The following is a 17,572-nucleotide window of genomic DNA, read 5'->3' on the forward strand; positions in this document are numbered from 1 at the left end:
CTGTCTATGTACGTGCATATGTTTGTACATATGTATGTATGATTAATACAAATGAGATTGTAGATTAGTGTTCTCGGACTTTTCCCCCCCACTTAATAGTTGTCTGGGTGACCACAAGAAATGGTGCAGATCTACCTCATGCTTCTGAACTACTGTAAAGAATGACTATAAGAGAATTTATATATAACCAACCCTTATATGGTCATTCGTGTTGTGCCTCACTTGTTATAGACTCCACTGGAGACACTTATTTTTCTGCACAACTCTATATACACTTGCAAGTGTTTCTTCAGTAGAGATGTTTAAACCATGGGCATGTGCATTGTAAGGGGTCTTGTTACACCCCATTTGTTTTCCAGAAAGGTGCGCCAGTTTGCATCCTCAGGAACCTAGGGTTTTATACCGAGGAGTATGTGCCCAAATCTTCTTCCTTCTATAAAGAGCGATTGCTTTCATATAGCTTTTGCAAGTGTAGAAAGAGAACAAACAGAACAAAAATCTTACTTGTCTTTCAGAACTTTTCCTTATTTTAAAGAATATGTGTGCTTGTGTTTGGATGTCTCCTTTTCTTGACAGATGAGGGAAATCCCCAGATTATAGCCGGTGAAACGTCAAAGGGGGAACATTCCAGAGCTCCACGTCCCTGTGGAAGACACCACAGACGCCAGGGTGAGAGATGACCTCGGTGTGCCTGGATATCTCTTCTGAGATGACAATTCTTTACAGGCTCCTGGGCACAAGCCCAAATGCCTTCCAGGCTTGTCTAATCCTCCTGAGGAGATTAAAAACAGTAAAGCCAGCATACCGCCATCATTAGGAGTTTGGATCCAGCAGCCAGGAGGGGTGAGGGGGGTGGTTGTGCAGGCACTTTTGGGTGTGAGGCCCCACTTTCTTATTTATAAACAGTGACCTCGGCTAGGTTATTTAACTCTTCTGAGCCTGCATTTCCTCCTCTGTGCAAGAGAGGTAATATGATCATGATCTCAGAGGGCACTCCTAGAGATTAATTGAGATATGGTAAGGAAACCTGTTAGCGTGGTTGATGGCAAAGAGCCAGCTGTCAATACGTTAGCCCTTACTATTACTACTATTGTTGTTGTTTACTACCACTATGACTACTACTAAGCCTGCGTGTGTGTGTGTGTGTGTGTGTGTGTGTGTGTGTTTTGGTCAGATATAAATTCTTACTCCTTTCCAGTAAAGTCAGACATCTGCAAGGACTTGGAGCTCACAGGGGTAGGAACATGGGCTTCTTGGCTCCATGTGAAAGCCACACACCCTTACCCACGTGCAAGCTTCTGAAAGCCTAAGGTGACCCGAGTCACCCACTCCTCATGTTTCTGAGGCACCGGTACAGAACCAGCCAGGGTCTGAATCTGGCTCTCCCACCCACGGTGGTGTGTCTCCAGTTGCTGCAAATGACTTCCCTAGGGCCAGGCTATGCTTGGGTTAAATGGGTAAAATGATTAGCACCTGGTTCACAGAGTTGCAGTAGGGACTGAGCTACCACATGTTGGGCTCTTAGAATGGGGCCTGACCCTCAGCCGGGGCTCAGACAGTGTCAGCTATTGTCATTATTCTGTGCAAATCCTTTTGCTGCTGCCCTTAGGAGGCTGACCACCCCTCCACTGGTGCTCTTGGCAGAAAGACTCAGCATGAGAGCCAATCTGCATTTTCCTCCTGCTGGCAGGTGGCAGCAGCTGTGAAGCACTCACCTCGTGTCCCCTCACCTCTGATGTGCTTCACCTCCAGACCCTAGTACAGAGGCAGGTCTTCGGGTGCAAGGATTTCCCATTCCTGAAGGAGTCCCGGCAAGGCTGAGCCAGGCTCAGTCCTCCCAGCTCGGCTGGGGGCCAGTCCCACTGTGGCTTTCCTGAGTGCTTTGGGCCTCTCGGGTAATGAGCCCTGAGATAACACTCAGGCCTCGGAGGAAAGTCCAGAAGGCATCACTCTCCATGGTGCAAGTGGGAGAGAGCTCAAGAGACCTCCCAGCGATGTGTACAAATGAGACGGTGCTCTCCAGCTCCCCCAAGGCTCCAGCCTCCTTTTCTTACCTTTGCAGGTGTGGCTGAAAGCACGGGGTGGCCCCAGACCCAAGGCACCAGCACCAGGCACATCTAACAACTACCCTGAAGAGGCTGAGGTCATCTCACCGGCCAGAACCACAAGGCAGGGCAGGGTGGGGTGGCCCTTGGCTACGCCTTCTTAAATGCCAGGGAGGAAATCATCCAGAATATTCCCCCATCCAAAATGGAAAGTTAAATTCAATAGTCTGTACTTTGGTGGTGACTAATCTCCATTTTTTCCTTTCCCCATTGCACTGAGTCAGTCCCCGGTGGCCCGTTCATTTTAAGGGTTTGGATGCAGAAGGAAGGAGGGGCCTGGCAGTTTCTGGGCCTTGAAAGCATGGCATCCTCCCTGGTTTGTTCAGGTGTGGGTGAGGCCACTTACCACCAGCTGTGCCCTCAGGCCCCTAGCTCTCTGTTCCCTATTTCAAGGACTTCTTTATATATATATATATCTTAGAATATAATTCTTTATTAGGAAAAAGAAGCAAATTTTAACAGTGAACAAGTTCATATTTTTCAAGTAATATGAAACCCACCTTCCATTTTCATATTTGTTCTTTTTTAAAATATATATATATATATTTTAAATATATATAAAAATGGGCACCAGGGCTGCCCATTTATTTTTTAAATATATTTTATGTAGGGACACCTGGGTGGCTCAGTGGTTGAGCACCTGCCTTTGGCCCAGGACGTGATCCTGGAGTCCCAGGATCCAGTCCCACATCGGACTCCCTGAATGGAGCCTGCTTCTCTCTCTGCCTATGTCTCTGCCTCTCTCTCTCTCTCTCTCTCTCTCTCTGTCTCTCATGAATAAATAAAATCTTTTTTAAAATAAAAATAAATAAATATTTTATTTAAATTCAATTTGCCAACATATAGTGTAACACCCAGTGCTCATCCCATCAAGGACTTCCTGATGCAGTAAGAATGAGATGGAGACCTGAGCTCTCAGGTTCCAGCACCAGGCTCCATGGGGCAAAATAGAAATTTATTCCTGCCAGCAAGGACACCAGAGGAATCTGGACTACCGGGAGCCCCCATTTCTCTTTTTTTTTACTCCTGGGCTCTGAGCACCATACCTGAGAAAGACCAGAGAAGTAAAAATCCAGTTGCACATAACATTGAATTCAACATGGAGTAAACATCCACTGTGAGTGCCCGGCTTGGAGGGACCATCCTGCTCTCTGATGTCAGGGCCTGTGCTTTAGGCCCCCTGTGCTCTTAGAGTGCCTAACACCAAAGGCAAGTTGGGACAGATGAAAAAAAGGAGCTAATATACTCCCCAGTGCCAGGAACTGTTTTCTGTGGTTACAGCTACAATTTTATTTACCTCTCCTAATCATCCTGAAAGTATTGCTGGTTTTAGCCTACTTCCCATACAAGGTGATTAAGATTCAGAGACAGTGAACTACTTGCCCAGTGTTACACAGATTGTAAGAGAGGCGGCCAAGATTTGAACTCAGGTCTGCAGGCTGCAAAGCTCATCCATACCCCAACAGGAAAGATCCATTAATTGTTGCCTCTGGTCTGAAGCTTACAGAAGCCCCTCCCTCCCACTCTACACTGAGTATAGACCTCTCTGGCAGGATTATGGCTGCTAAGGCCCCGGGTGACCCCAAGTCTCTCCACCCATCCTGCCAGGAGAGATGACTCCCTCCAGAGGGCCAGGACTCCAGCAGTCAAAGCAGTCATGGATCCCGTGACAGATGCAATTCAACTCCTGTCCCCCGCTCGCAGCAGAACCTACCCCTGGTATCTTCCCTGCACAATTTAATCTCTATAATTTACAGTCTGGTCTTGGGAGAACTTAGAAATTTTTCCTTTAAAACAGTGGCTGGAAAATGCTGAGAGCTGGAAAGAAAATTCCACATGGGCTTCATGACTAGATCTGCTACACTCAAATCCATTATACTGAGATTACTATAAAATTCACACTATCCCAGATCTCCAGAAACGATGGTTTTATTTAGAAGTAAGTGAGCAAAGGGATGATTTCATAGACTACAATGCCAAATTATTAGCTCAGTGCTTCTCAAGTATTTTGTTTTCGGGACATCTTCATACTCTAAAAAATTACTGTAGAAATCAAAGAGCTATTGTCCAATCTAAGTTCTATCAATATTCACAATTTTAGAAATGAAAATGCAACAAAGTTTAAAATATTTATTCATTGGAAAAGAACAAACTTAATACATTTATGTTAACATAAATAATATGTTTTAGAGAAAATAAGTATATTTTCCCAAACCAAAAAATATTAACGAGAGTGGCATTGTTTTACATTTTTACAAATCTCCTTAATTTCTGACTTGACAGAGACAGATAAATACTCCTATCTGATTCTGCATTCAGTCTGTTGAGATCACAAATGTCATGCGACCCCTGAAAGGCCCCTGGTAATGGTGAGAGAGGGAGAGAGCGAAAGGCAAAGATTATCCTATCGACATAATTTTAAACTTGTGGATCCCCTGACAGGGTCTCGGGGACCACCCACACTCCCAAGGAGTCCCTGGACCACACTTTGAGAACTACTGTCTAAGCTTAAAAGTGTGATTTTTTTTTTTCCTTTGGAGCGTCTCTCCATCCAAGCAATATCTAAGGGGCTAAAGTCTTGATATAGGAAGTTGGTGGGAGTGGGGATCAATTTTGGAGGCAGCCATGATTCAGCTATTGGTTTGAGGAGGAAAGCCTTAGAGACACATGTGGACACATTCAAATCATGTTGCGACCTTGCTGAGCTATGCCGGAGGTACCATCCCCAGGCGTCTGGCTGGGACAATGAACCTTGACTCCCAAGTAAGGCAGGCTGGTGCCCCATCTCTGCTGCCAGAGCCCAGGGGATGTCTGAATCAGGTGGCTGGGAGATCATGGTGGAAGAAGTAGGGGGGTGGGGGGCGGGATTAGGGGATCCTGCTCAGTTGTGAGGCCAGGAGGGCATCTGAGGCACAGCCTGAAATGCAGCAGCTGTTTGGATGGCAGCTCAGCCAATCTTAACAATGACAACAATGATAATATACTACCAATAATGTCGAATTACTATTTATTGAGCACTTGGAGCGAGGCAGTGTGCCAAGCATTTAACAGAAATCATTTCATTAAACCCTCACAACCAACCATTTGAGGTAACCATTAACCATAATCCCTTTTCTACACAAACAAAGCAAGGTGAGAGCAGTTAGAGTTGTCAACCAAGGTCACAAAACTCCTGAGGTAGCTGAGCTACAATTTGAATTCAGGTCTACCAGCCCAGACTCTCTGCTGCCTCCCAGCCACACAAAGTGGGCAAACTCCTGAAGGAGAGAAATCAAAGTTTGAGGGCAGGAGGCATGAATGTTACTGCTTCCCATTGGATGAAGCAGGGGAGCAGAGTGCACACCCTTTCCAGCTCCAGCCACCTTCTCAGAGGCTTCCAGGCTGCAATCATACTGGGGTCATTGAAGACAGGACAGTGAGGAGCCAAGGTGACAGCTCTGAGTGTATGAGCACACTCACAGTGGTAGAGAGATAAGGAAGAGCTGTGCTTTCAGAGCCCCCCAATGACCCTCCCCACCCAACTCGGCCCCCACAAGCCATCTTGCCATTGTTTGCCACCAGCGGGGCAACTGTGGGAATTGGCATACCCACCCGAGCCCACCTCCTTGAAGGTCTGTGAGAACTACACCCCTTCAACGCCTTGCCTTGGGGTCCTTCAGAGCCCTGCTCCCCCACGGACCATCTGGCACAAGGCCCCCTCCACATCCCGCCCCTTCTGAGCTCAGGCTCCCAGAGGTGCGAACTTCTCATAAACAAGCTCTATCTGCCATTCCCTGAAAAAATAAACAGGGAGATCGTGTGAGAATTCTCTTCCAAGGCAGCCTCCCTTCTCCCTAACCAGAGGCTCCGAGGAGTTCAGCTTTGCACGAACTTTTAATTTGCGTGCAGACAAGCACAAAAGGCCCAACCGGATATACCTGTTATTTCCCAATGACCTGAGAGTCCGAAGTTTATGTTAAGCCTTGGGTTATGGCTCAGCTTGCACGCAAGGCTCCAGGACTCCTGCAGGCAATTGAGAGATGGTGGTGGAGAGGACAGAGGAACAACTCTGAAGTGACAGCACATAATTTAATTCCCCCTAAGCTTTCCAAGCATGCAGACTGTTCCTTTTTTGTCAGCATATAACCTAAGTGATTTGCTCTACTCAGGCAAGAAATGTCTAATTTAAACCATATTGCAGCTAAGCCCTTTGGTGAAGAAAGAGAGCTCCCTGCATCTTGGCGTGTGTGTGGTTAGGCTGCATGGCAGCTGAGGCAAAGCAGACTCCTCACAGCCCCTGGATTTCTTACCCAGGTCGTGATGGGAGAAACATGCATTCTTGGGCTCTAATCACCATACTCACTCTTCTTTCTCGTGCTTCATCCCTCGTGAATGGGTTTAATTTCAGTAAGAATGTTTATAGGAGGGCGCTGGCTCATTGTCCCCTGTGTCTGGGGTTTGAGTCCCACGTGAGCCACCGGTGGCTGCAGGACTCCAGCAAACCGCTTAAACTCCAATCACCCATTTTTTCCTTCTCTGAAAAATAGCCGGGAGCGGTGCCGATGGACACGTTTTTAGTGACAAGTAATCTGGTTTACTGGTTTAGGAAGGGGGAGGTCTGTACCTCAACCTGGCTTTGCCCCTCACTGGCCAGGGTCTGGAGACAAAATTTCTCTGGACATCAGTTTCCTTGTCTGTAAAATAAGCGAGTTGGATGAGGTGGTGTTTAAAGTTCTTTCAGCTCTAAAAGATGATGTCTGCCCTAAATCACGACAAAATATTAATAGTAGCTATTATTACTATAACTATCATTATTATTATTATCTGTGAGTCTCTTCTATAATTCCAAAGAATTCACTAGCCAGGCAAATCCTCTTTTAAAGTTTTCAAAAAATACTTTTATATGCCTTGCTCCCACGAAACCAGAAGGATACTAGCCCGACCCCTCCAATGGCAAGATTTGATGTGAAAGTTCTATCACGACTCATTCCCATCACGTTGTTGAATTTCCCCTGTAACCTCGCCAGACAGCGAAGAATGGTCTCTAAATGCAGCCTACATGTCAAGGCTGTTCCCTCAGCTAAAAATGCCCCCTCCCTTTCTCTACTGTGAAAAGCCTCCTTCCCTTTTTTGCTCCCCTCCCCGTTGTGGAACCAATTGTCTTCTCCTCTGAATCCCCTGAGCATTTGCACTATTATTCCATTGACTTCATTCTATTATGTTATTTTTGGCTTCATGTCCAATACATCTCTGCTTAACCAGACCCTTAGGACCTGCGGAGTGGGGACTTGGTTGTCTGTACAGCATAGCCTCGCTGCTCTCCTTCCCCCTCCTTCCCCCAGCACCTGGTATACATTCAGTGTTCGTAGAAGAATTAAACTGTTGAGCCCTGTGGATTTTATCACAGTAGGATAACAATGCTCAGAGGGTTAGAAGTTCACAGCCTGGGCTGAGCAGCACTGATCCCCATCCCCCCAAGGATCACTGATGAAGCCGGTGAACCGGAAGATGCTTTGGGCTTGGGGGGCTGGTTGGGATCCCAGGAGCAAATGTTTGGGGTGCAGGAGAAAGCTGGCTTCTTAGTGGGGGGCAAAGGTTGGTCTAGCCTCACTTGATAAGAGGGGCTTCATATTACCCTCTCTAGCCACATTTATTTAGAACCAACTGGTCGGTCCTCCTGTCAGAATGTTTTGTAAGAATGTCTTTCTCCAAGGTGGACCCCTGCATGCATCAACACCTTCCTTGCCTTTGGTGTAATGTCATGTTTGTAGGCATCAAGCCCTGCATGGGCTTCTCTTTTTCTTGTGAATATAAATTCTAATTTAGAACAAATTCCTTAATTTTTACTAGATAGAGGTTTTGCAGAAAATCTGATTCTCATTTCAAAATGAGTGAGGATTTAAAACAAAAATTTTAAATGAACAAGGATTTGAAGTTAGCCTAATTAAGAAAGGTTTGGATGAAGTGCTTTAAACACAGTGGTAGAGAGATAAGGAAGAGCTGTGCTATTGGAAAAGTGATTTTATTTTCAGCAAAGCTTTTTCACAATGAAAATGAACAAACAAAAATTGTAATAAAGAGTGGCAACCACCCCTGAAAAGGCTCTGAAGTCTACCCTTGATTGTTGCTCTTTCATGGGAGAATGAATCATGGGTGCTGCAAACTTTGAACAATTTCTTCAGAAAAGGATCAGTTTAATTGAAAAGCTGAAAATAGTGGTAAAAATATTGTAAGTATTGAAAGAATGAAGAGCTAATATAACTGTGTCCTTGGAGGCGTCCTTTTCTTAAAATATGTCAGTTATCTCACCAAAGATGTCTGCAGAAGAATCTGTGTGGTTGTTACATGTAGGTCACTAATGGTGAGGAAAGGGGGGATTTCATTTCACCCAGGCTCACGAAAAGCCAGAGGAGGAACAGACGTTGTTTCTGGTGCCTGGGAGAGCGCTGTGTTGGGAATTCAATGGATGGCAGGTTAGTGTCCTTTTGCTTTAATAATTGGGATAAACCTAAGAGGTGCAGCTTTACAAAACATTCTCAGAAAGGAGAGAGCCAGGAAAGGCTGAGACAATTTACATACATGCTTGGGAACAAAGCAGATAAAACCTGTTTGCCACCGCAAGTGCAGATTGCGGGGGCAACATTCCAGGATTGGAGGGGAAGTGAATGAAATCTCAGGTCCCAGAGGGGAGAAGCAATGCAGTGCTGACCTTTCCCGTCCTGGCTGGCCTGGAATGCTGGCTAAGAAGAAAAGGAAGGGTCGGGGGTTTTATTTTTTAAGATGTCTCAGCAATGATGGTGAACAGGGCCCAACTGGTTTTCAACGGTAAGGAGGGGACTGAGGAAGGTAGCAGTGGCCTGTGGTGGACAGGAGCATAGGAGCGGGAGCTGGAGGGGGAAACAGGGCTGAACCAAGGCCAGCATCTGGCAGCCTGGGTGCAGGACTGCCAGCGGCGAGGTCCACAGACGGAGCAGAGAAATGGAAGGACAGCAGGAACAGCTTTGGGAGAAAAGCAGCATGGTGGGCGGGGGGTTCTCCTTTTCTGCATCTTAGGGGGATACTTCACGCTGAGAAGAGCCATGCATGAGGGACAGGGAAGCCCCCCAGCAATGCCAGGAAGGCGTGTGGCATCTGCTCCGATCTCCAGCAACAATCCTGCAAAGATTGTGATACCACGAGCACCTCTGCTCTAAAGGTGCCATTAGAGAAATGTCTGTTTTATCAACACTCTGTGAAATTGGAATTAGAATTCTGTGAGCCAACTGTAGTAATCCGAGGGTATCTGTGACCCCAAGAGAAGCAGGCCTTTCTCTGAGGCCTCGGGGCCCTGGAGGCAATTCTTTGGGTTTCAAACCTCTTCTTGGAGATTCTGAGAAAAGTGAAATGGGAGAGGATGTTTACCTTAATATCAGAGTGCAAGAATTCCTGTCCCCTCAAAGGTCCTTCCCCCCTCCCCCCAAAGGTCCTTATAGCTAGATTAGGAATCAAGTCACCAGGGTGGTTGAGTGTCTGCCTTTGGCTCAGGTCGTGATCCCAGGATCCTGGGATCGAGTCATCTCTCATGAAAACATAAATAAACATAGATAAAATCTTAAAAAAAAAAAAAGGAATCAAGTCAACATGAAACAGATTAACAGGAGAAAATCACATTCCATAGTGTAGGAATCGGGAATTCACAGAGATGTGGAAATTCCAAAGACAGGCAAAATGAGGTATATCCGTCATCCTGAACTCAGGAGAAGAGGTAGGCGTCTGGGATTTGGAAGGGAAGAAATGCAGTTCACGGGGCAGTAGGAAAGAGAGCAGATGTTTGGTAATTAGATGTTTGCCCTGCTGTACAGATGGGTCACTCAGATAAAACTTTATCTCTGGTAATAACCATTCTAGGAAAGATTTCCCATTTAGATTCGTCTGTATAGTTAAGGGAGGGGCAAAGAGTTTCTCTGGACCCACAGGGTCTCAACTGCCTTCAGCTCAAAATAACCTTCATGCCAAAGTGGCCCGTGTTGGGGCTGCCTGTCTGTGGCCCATACAGTTCTATCCCCTGAAACTTCCTGAAGTTTCACACATGGAAAGCTGAACTGGTGGATTGTCTCGTCTCATTGAATCACTCGACTCGGTCTTGACATTAGGTCAGTTTAGTTAAACTCATTTCAGGAGGTCCCGGTGCAGGTGCGTTCTCTAAGTTAGACCTTATATAGTGAGCAATGAGGTGTTAAATAAGAGGCATTTCTATGGGAATGGAGGAAAAGCAGTGGTTAATGATTAGATCAAATTATAAACCAGTCTCTGAGTTCTGGGGGTAGCCAGTTGAGAAGACTTCTAGATGTCAGGCTCGAAGTAGAGTGAGGGCAGGCCATGGCAGTCTGACACATTTTCCTGGCTTGGAGCTCAGATGTCTCTGGGGATCCTCTGAGGCCCGTACAGCAGCAGGCACAGAGACTACGTGGGCCACTGTGGCGATTTCTTGGAAGTTTACATCAGATCATTTATATTAAGTTTGCAAGCCTTTGCAAAAAAAAAGGGGAGTTTTCGTTTTCAAATGATTCCAAGTCAGAAAGATGGAAGACCATTCAAAAATGTTAGTTTGGGGGATCCCTGGGTGGCGTAGCGGTTTGGCGCCTGCCTTTGGCCCAGGGCACGATCCTGGAGACCAGGGATCGAATCCCACGTCAGGCTCCCTGCAAGGAGCCTGCTTCTCCCTCTGCCTGTGTCTCTGCCTCTCTCTCTCTCTCTGTGTGACTATCATAAATCAATTAAAAAAAAAATGTTTGGAGAGTTGTAGCCAGGCATGGGAGGATGCTAGAAGAAATCAGGGTCTCGTCCAGTGTATAATGAATAGCGTCAAAATCTAATATTTACCAAAGTGTGTGGAAACCTATTGTCTCTATAATCACCCTCATTTTTACCAAAGAGAGCCAACTCAACACTAACTTGTTTGCGAAATAAGTCTCACTTCAAAAACAAAAACAAACAAACAAAAAAACCTCCACAAGTTGGCCTGATTATTTACATATGTGCAGCAATAGTGGTTGACCATACAGGTTTCTTAAAACTCTGCTTTGCTGGAACTTGAGGCCAGAACCCAAGCCAAATACTTGCCATCTGACTTCTTCTGCAATACTTATAGATTTGGGTGAATTCCTGTCTTCTCAAGGTTCCCAAAATACCCTAAACTCCTGTACCTGCTAAGAAGTGATCTTTACCCACCTGGTTAAGACTCCTGGGAACTCTGTAATTAAGGCACCATGCTGATATTTTGAAGAGGCCTTCTTGGCTCCATAAAGTCAACCCTAGTTCCTTAAAGCTGTCTGTTTATAGCTGAGACTATGCATGTCTCTCTCAAATATGCCATTCCACTCAAGCCTTGGTGATATAACCAAGATTTCCAATTGTGTCCTGTCACAACGAGAACAGATTCTTATTGAAATGAAGCAAATAAATATATTGCAATAAAAATATAAGAATATTCACTGAGGGACATCTGGGTGGCTTAGTGGTTGAGTGTCTACCTTTGGCTCAGGGCATGATCCCGGAGTCCTGGGATTGAGTCCCGTGTCAGGCTCCCTGCATGGAGCCTGCTTCTCCCTCTGCCTGTGTCTCTGCCTCTCTCTCTGTGTCTCAAATAAATAAATAAATAAATAAATAAATAAATAAATAAATAAAATCTTAAAAAAGAATACTCACTGAGAGTTTCTGAATTCTGGCGAATTCAGGTAGGGAGAAAAGAGAAGCATTTCAATTTATTCACAGAGGTATATTTTATCAAATTGCTACAGGTTAGCCCAAGAGAAAAAATTTTCTTCAATCTGGAAGAAACAGTATTTTTAAGAAGTCAGCAATGTTTCAAATAAAAAATGATAAAAATTATAATTATTCTCCTTAGTTTATTCAGTTCCCATGTTATTATTAATTCTTGCTCTCCTTGAGTCTGTTTTTTTTTTTTTTTTCACTAGTTCTGGAATTTTTTTCTTATATTTTTGTTTTTTCTTTTCTTACCTGGTTTCAGTTTTATGGTCTTGAGTTTGTCTGAAACCTGTACTCAGAGTTCTTTCCATGACTCTCCCTAAGGATAAAGCACATTTGCGGGAAGCTTTTATAAAAGCATCTGTGTAAAAGTATAACGTCAGGAAACAATAAAAATGGCCACAGTTAAAAATCTGATCATACTTCATTACAATGCTATAGACAAGGATATCTGGTTAGTGTTGTGACCCACAACAGGTGGAGATAATAACATATCAAGACATCAGATTTCTAGGCATTTCATATTTTTTTTAGAACACTGATTTAAACACACACACACACACACTGATTTGAGTATCTACATAAATGTCATCTAAAAGGCTTTATTACTGCTTATCAGACAATGTTTCCCATGTGATTTAACACACCAAATAGGCCTAATTACTTGAATATCTCACAAACTGACTTTTGAAATGTTCCAGGGGCTCTCTGGAAACGTTCAGTTAGATTGTGGTCAAAAATAGCATTTTAGATTTGATTTTGGGAAGTATGTAAAAAAAAAATCACAATTCACTATGAAACAATATCTAATGATCCATGTCACCAAAATGACAATAAAAGATTTCAAAGGCAAATACAGGTTACATAGCTGTGAGCAAAATTTAACTCCTTTAGTAAACAGACTCAGCTTTCTTAAGTAATAAAAGACCTGGCAAATTTAGGAAATTATTTTGGCAAAACAGAATCATTGTTTTTTAGACAGATAACTTAAAAGGTAAAGAAAAACCTTTGTTTACAGTTTCTCCTTAAAAGCAAACCTGTAGTTTAAGGACGTTTTGTCCTTTTCACAAAGAGAAAACAAAATTTTAATTTTGTATCAGTGTATTTTTGATATTAAACTTAATATACTTACTTCAATTTATCTTAATCTCAGCCAGTACTAACCACGCACAAAATTCCTTTCCAAAGAGTCTCTCTATAAACCTTCTGCAACTTTCATTTTTGTATTCAGATTTTACCCTAAGTTTTCCTTCTTTAAATAACCAGTCTCACTTTAGGACAAAATTATTTTCTTTTCCTTCAACAGAGACTTTTTTTTCTTCGTAATTTTCCTTACAAAAAACACATCTTACTTTCCTTGCATAGAGTTCTTCCATATCTCTAGTAGTCTTAATTACATTTATTAGAATTCCTCTTGCTTAGAAACTTTAACTTTTAGTAAAAACTAAGTAGTAAGAAATTGTGAATTGTCTGCTTTCCCACAATTCTTCAGAGGGGCAAATTTATGACTGTATTTCATAATTTCTAAGAACGTGTTTTTTCATAGTATAATATGTCAATAAAGCATAAAACATGTTTATGAATAGACCCAAATTTATCTTGAGTTTCTCTGTAATAAGTTATAGATAAGTTATATTCAGTATTTAATGTTCATTATTTTATCTTACTGGGAAATGATCTGATAATCAATGAATTTAACTTTAGTCATCATTTAACTCAGCAACACTTTAAAGTTTTAGGGTACCAAAGATTTCAGAAGCTATTTTAAGGTTTGCCAAAATTTTTTTTTATCTTACTGACATCTACTTAATTCACTTACTCCTAACAATCATGCTTAGGCTATCCACAAAGCTTCATGAGGCCTTAGACAAAGTCATCCATTATGCCAAGGTTTTTGGTTTTTTCCTTGACAAATTTGGCAAGAGAGTCAACATGAACCTATCTGACTTTTAATAAACACAAGCAGAATAAAAGTTTTAGGTTTAATGCTGGTAACTCTAAAGATATGTCTGTTTCAATTAAGCCAGCAACTTTAAATTAGCTTTTGTTTCAGACATTTCCCCACATCACATGAACTTGAAAAACATTTAGGTTAGCTTCTAGTTTTCCGAGTTTTAGAATGCCTGATCCTTATAAGTGCTTGCCTTCAAACCGACTAAAAGAGACCTTTCACAAATTAATTTTAGCAATACCATCCAGAGACAAAGAAAGTATTTCATACACACACACACACACACACACACACAAATACAAAGACAAGATGCAAACAAAATCTTTTACAACTTTTGCTTTATCACTAATATTTGTGGAGAGAACATTATATATAATTTCCAGATATTTCCCTACCCCACCCCTCACTCCATGAAAAACTTCTCCCTGAAGTTTCTATTTCAAAGGATGCCTCTTAGATTCTGGAGAAGGAAGGATAGGGGCGAGGTAGTTTACATCACAAAAACACAGAGAAAGTACCCAAGTTTTTGATTTTTTCTAAAGTGGATATTTGGAACATACCTGCCTCAGATGTGCTAGAATTTGGACCTGAGAGTCTTTTTAGCGGTTTGGATTTTAAAAAGGCCTCTTCTGGAATCCCTGGGTGGCTCAGCAGTTTGGCCCCTGCCTTCAGCTCAGGGTATGATCCGGGAGTCCCCGGATGAGTCCTGCATTGGGCTTTCTGCATGGAGCCTGCTTCTCCCTCTGCCTGTGTCTCTGCCTCTCTGTGTGTCTCTCATGAATAAATAAATAAAATCTTTTTAAAAAATAAAATTAAAATTAAATAAAAAAATTAAAAGGCCTCTTCCTTGTCCGCACCCCCATCCCCACTAACCCTTTTTTTCCTTCAATCTCAGGAGACTGTGGGCTGTGTTTATATTTCAAAAACATGATAAGATTTATAATTTCAAGGGACAGAGAAAGAAAGTAAAAAGATTCTTTTTCCCCTAGAGCTTCAGAATAATTGCAATTTAAAATTTAACTTTATTTTTTTAAGTGCAGGACAATTTTGTTTCAATATTCTGATCTAATAAAAATATCCGGGGATCCCTGGGTGGCGCAGCGGTTTGGCGCCTGCCTTTGGCCCAGGGCGCGATCCTGGAGACCCGGGATCGAATCCCACATCAGGCTCCCGGTGCATGGAGTCTGCTTCTCCCTCTGCCTATGTCTCTGCCTCTCTCTCTCTCTCTCTGTGACTATCATAAATAAATAAATAAATAAAAATTTTAAAAAAAAAGTTTAATAAAAATATCCACAAACATTTTGAGAAGAATAGATGAGTTTTGGAAATTGGTAAAGTTAGGTGGGCTTTGACCTGTTTCTAAATTGCATTTATGGTTTTGTAGAGATTTGTACAATAAGGTTTTGTAGAGATTTGTACAATAAAGACAGTTGTCCATAATTCCTCAAAGACTTAAATTACAGTCTGAATATCAAAGGACTGGCCCACCTTTTAAACTAAATTGCCTTCTTTTTATCAGGGAGATTTTTTAATAAAATGGGAACTAAAAGGTTTATGCTTATATGCTTATGCTTATAAAGCATTTTAACAAAAGCCTTTTTCCTGAGTATGCAATTAACCCTGACTTCTGTTAGCCCCTGTGTATTGGCCTTTTGCAGATCATTTGTAGGAGGGCCGATGAGAAATTTAGGTTCTCTGTTTCTTCTGTGAAGGGAAGGTTGTGTAAATATAGTCAAACATTCCTTGTAGTTTCTCTCTAAATTGGATAGCAATTTGACCTCTGAAAGTAGAGGTCAGAGGGCTTTACGGGAGATATGAGTGTCCAGGAGACATGAATCCTTCTGTGGGAGGCAGTCTAGGACACACCAGGAAAGGACAGTGTGCAGGAATGCCTGAAGCCTGCAGAGCCTGATTAGAGTCCTGAGAGGTAGGAACAAAGGAAGTCTTATTGCCAGTCTCAAGGGCTTTTTTGTTAAATTCCTTTTCTGGCTTTCAGTGTTTTACAGGAGCATTGACAGGAGCAACCAATATACTTAGAATCTAGAGATTAGGCCAGAGTGCTCTCTGTAAATCTTTTGGGAAAAGGGAAGTTAAAACAGGCTAAATGAGCCTGGATTTTAAGAAAGGGAGTTTACATTGGGATAGGAACATTTATTTTTAAGTCCTAAGTCTAATTTTGAAAAATATTTTGTCAAAGGAGTCCCTAAGACTAGTCATTATACTAATAAAACAATTGGTTTTATATTCATTATATTTTATATTCATTATATATCCAATATATTTTATATTCATTTATTTTATATATATATATTTAATTTCTATATAAATTAGCCAATTTAAAGGATCCATTGTGTGACCATTAAATGATGAGTAGGGAGACAGAACATAAAGACTCCTAACTCTGGGAAACGAACTAGGGATGGTGGAAGGGGAGGAGGGCGGGGGGTGGGGGTGAATGGGTGACGGGCACTGAGGGGGGGCACTTGATGGGATGAGCACTGGGTGTTATTCTGTATGTTGGCAAATTGAACACCAATAAAAAATAAATTTATTATAAAAAAATAAATAAATGATGAGTAGGACCTATTAATAGCAACTCTAACCAACAAGCCTTCTAATGGCTCAACCAAAGATATAAGACATGTCCAGAGAGGGCATACAGGATGCAACCCCCATGATCCAAAAGTTTACTCCTGAAAGTAGTCTAAGAAAGCAAAAGCTTTCACCACAGAGGTGGTAAGGAAGGTGTGGCAAAAACAGTGTCACCAGTCTTCCCCCAAATGGTGAGCTGCCTCCAGCCACGGACGTGCTGATCAATGATACTGAGCAGGTGCTACTAGAATGGGAAGGTGAAGATGATGAAGGTTCCTATAGGCCGAGACCTCTCATGACAAACTCCCCTGAGAGCTGGCACGGCTGGACAGAGAGAGACTTAGATCTCCAGTCTATTTGTCCACCAATGTGTACCCCCGTTAGTGCATTCTCTGGATGGTGGAGACCAAAGAGAATATTCTCACTGGTCACAAAGCCAAGCTCTTAGGCCATAAGACAAGATGAAAGGAAAAATGCTATCCAGTCTACATTAATTAACAGCTTTATCTAAGCCTTGCATCTCTTGGAGCCAAACTAACACCTAGGAGGGATGTGCCACAGGATTAGGGGCTTTGTGGTGTTTTACAGTGTACGTCATTGCGTGGCAGTTTTCTTATTGGGAGACCTAGTGTCAATCTAACTTATTCCATAACCAACTCATCCTAACACAGGAGTTTTCCTGAGGTAGCAAGTGCTCTGACAGTGTTTAACTGCTTGACCCATGCCCACCATTTTGTGGCTTTGGCTAAGATGTCCCTTAGCAGCGGCCTTTCCTTCCCAAGCCCAGACCCACAGCAAAATTCATATAGCAAATAATGTAAAAGACACAGGCAAAGGAAAATAAATACAATCTCTGGGAGGAAATGGATCAGCAACCACAGAGTATTCTATCGGATTTAACCAAAGAGTCACTTAGCCCAAGGAACTAGTTTCACAAACATTTTCTCCTGCTAATCTAAATTAGGAAGAGAGGAAAAAGACTCTCATCTCATCATTCTCACTTCATCAGACTCTGCAGATAGAGGGTCCGGGAGGTTGACATGGTAAAAGATTTTGCCTTCTGCCAGCTGGGTATCCGATGTCCCAGGTCTCTCAGCTGCAGCCAGTGTCAGGGAGAGTGGTGTCCTGATATTTTATAACATTCACAAACATTTTGAGAAGAATGGGTGAGTTTTGGAGATTGGTAAATATAGGTGGG

At 42.7% G+C, this 17,572-nt stretch overlaps 1 long non-coding RNA gene across 1 annotated transcript; it reads right to left on the minus strand.

Annotated features, from left to right (window-relative positions):
* Positions 1–4,019: 4,019 nt before the first annotated feature.
* Positions 4,020–17,571, minus strand: LOC111090577. The gene is made up of 5 exons (XR_005372326.1): positions 17,376–17,571; positions 12,084–12,150; positions 11,772–11,893; positions 11,295–11,483; positions 4,020–9,453 (listed from the first exon to the last, which is right to left on the minus strand). It is a non-coding gene; the product is annotated as an uncharacterized LOC111090577 (long non-coding RNA).
* Position 17,572: the final 1 nt, after the last annotated feature.

Source organism: Canis lupus, chromosome 17 (assembly GCF_011100685.1).
Source record: "Canis lupus familiaris isolate Mischka breed German Shepherd chromosome 17, alternate assembly UU_Cfam_GSD_1.0, whole genome shotgun sequence".
Taxonomy (NCBI): domain Eukaryota; kingdom Metazoa; phylum Chordata; class Mammalia; order Carnivora; family Canidae; genus Canis; species Canis lupus.